At 39.5% G+C, this 2,310-nt stretch overlaps 1 protein-coding gene across 1 annotated transcript in view; it reads right to left on the bottom strand.

Annotated features, from left to right (window-relative positions):
* The window catches only part of SLC26A5 (solute carrier family 26 member 5), a 32,978-nt gene extending 30,953 nt beyond the window's left edge, over positions 1 to 2,025 (bottom strand). The window contains exon 1 of the mRNA XM_005423522.2: positions 1,919 to 2,025. The gene's annotated coding sequence lies outside the window, so the exon portion shown is untranslated. The remainder of the gene's footprint in view (positions 1 to 1,918) is intronic.
* Between the last annotated feature and the right edge of the window lie 285 nt (positions 2,026 to 2,310).

Raw genomic sequence — 2,310 nt, 5'->3', positions numbered from 1 at the left:
TGTTTAATTCATTAAAAATAACTGGGAAATCAATAGGCTAATTAGAGCTTGAGAGTTTTAGATTCAGCATGGTTTTCTTGTGCTAGAAGTTACAGGCTATGAAACAATCAGAAAAAAAGAAACAGAAAAGAAAGCTTTAGAAAACCAGATCTTACAGAAAAATACATCAGCAATAAAATAGAAGAAAAAATAGCAGTGAGCAGTTCATTGGGCAGAGACCAAGAGAGGCAGAGGAGCTCAAAGGACTGGGCTTTTCTAGGCACCTCAGTGAATGCACAAAGGTCTTGGTTACATTTACAGAGGCTACAGCTGCAATTCAAATTAGTAGTAGTTCAAGATAATACCGGTCTGTCTATACTGCAACAGTCAAAGCAGATAAACATACATTCAGCTCTTCTTTCTTAAGTTATTTGCAGAAGAGCAACAGTGTGACAGCCATGTGCTAAATCTGCACCTGTTTGCCATGATTTTAGCATCACACTAATATAATAATAACAACATCTTTCCATGTGATTTTGGAATATTTAAGTTCTAAAAACATTGCATTTTTGGGGACAGACTATTATAACCATGAAAAACTGTGTGCTAAAGATATGAACTACAGTAATGGACTCGAAATTCCAAACAAAAGGCAAAATGCAAACGCTGTTCAGGGCTCCAAATTGTAAGATCTGATGGCTGAATCCAACAGAGCATTTTACTAAGTATTCAGCTTAGAAAACAGGCTCAGTTTATGCCAGATGCTAAAAACATCACAATTTCCTAGGCCTTTCACCTAGATTGCTCAATTATCCGCACTTTTTAAAATTATATCAGCCTTTAAGCAAACTGTTACCCTGCACACAGAGTTTGTACAGTATAAGCAATAAAAGCATATCAGCTCTGGACACGATACTGAGAGGAAATAAAGTTTAGTTTAGAACATGGATGCAGCAGCAGGCTTGTATCTTACTGGACTTAGAGCTTTCCTTCACTGAAATCTGATTCTGAATATAACTCAATTTTGCCCCAACTCCCCCCATAAATATACCTCTAAATGCAATGAAGTTTTTAGAATGAGACTGATGAGTTAAATACCCTCAAGTCTATACAAGAGAGTAAATGCTATTGCAAATTAATATGCTTTATCAGCTACCAACAGCAGCTCTGCATGTGTGAAACTCCATTCTCTTCCTATACCTTTCCCACACTACATTTCAGAGATGTTTCACAATATAGTGCAAGACTATTAACAAAACACTTCAGTCTGGAAATACTGCTAAGTGCAGAACTGAAACATCTGTCGTGTCTTAGGAAGGCTTAGGACTGTCAGAAACCAAGTGTTTCAAAGTGTGCAAACTTTCCCTTGAGGGAGGCAAGAGGTGATCCCCACAGAGTTAACTTGGTGCAAGCCACCTGCACATGCTTGCTTCTGAAACAGCAAATTACCTTAGTTTTTCTATTTCTACAGCAGCAGTAAAGTAGCATCCTACTCATGAAAGTTCTGGAATATAAATCAAGACACCTGTTAACCCAAAATACCTGTTACTGCACATTTAGTAAGAGATATTTTAAAAGTTTGCCTGCAGATTTTAGTTTTAGTTTGGGAAAACTTCAGCCAAAATATTCTGTGCCTAGACCCTTGTTGTCAGTCATCAACATAAAAAAAATGCTGTACAACTGTATTACTGTTGTAGATATGAAGAATTATGAATGCATATTCTGCTGATTCATCAGCAGAAATAATGGCAGCAATCTAATGTCTTGTCTTTTCCTTATTACTGGACTATCCCTAAATGCCTGCTGCAACAGCCACTTGGGTCCTCTGAAATTTCGAAGCATCCCAAAACCAGCTTTCAACCATATTTCAATCTTCAGACAATCAGAAATTTTGCAATAGCTGCATGGGCACGAGCATGGCAAATTTAAGCCTACTTACTTTTCTGGCTGGCTTTTCCTAGTTGCTTTCACTGATCCCTTGTAAGGAGTTCAAAACGTTCCCACAGTTCGTGAAGCTGAAAAATACTGACATAGGAAAGGCAAAATCTTCTTTGCCTGAAAAGTGGAAGGGCATGAAGGGGTTGGGGAGGAATAGTTTAATCGAGGTTTTGGAAAGGTTTTGAAGGTCTTTGGGTCAAAGCTAGTACTGAAGGGCAGAGCACGTAGTTTTTGTTGTTACAAGACTTCTTGGGAGAGCCGCTCCGACCTAAACTGACAACCCGCAGCTTACAGTCGGAGGGGTGCAGCCGCAACACGAGGAAATGACTGATCTCTCACCCTCCCTCCGGCTTCCCCGTGGGCGCTGCGCGGGTTTTACAGCACCGAGCACCG

The sequence above is a fragment of the Geospiza fortis genome, unplaced genomic scaffold (assembly GCF_000277835.1).
Source record: "Geospiza fortis unplaced genomic scaffold, GeoFor_1.0 scaffold424, whole genome shotgun sequence".
In the NCBI taxonomy this organism is placed as follows: Eukaryota; Metazoa; Chordata; class Aves; order Passeriformes; family Thraupidae; genus Geospiza; species Geospiza fortis.
This window is presented reverse-complemented; position numbering and strand designations above follow the sequence as displayed.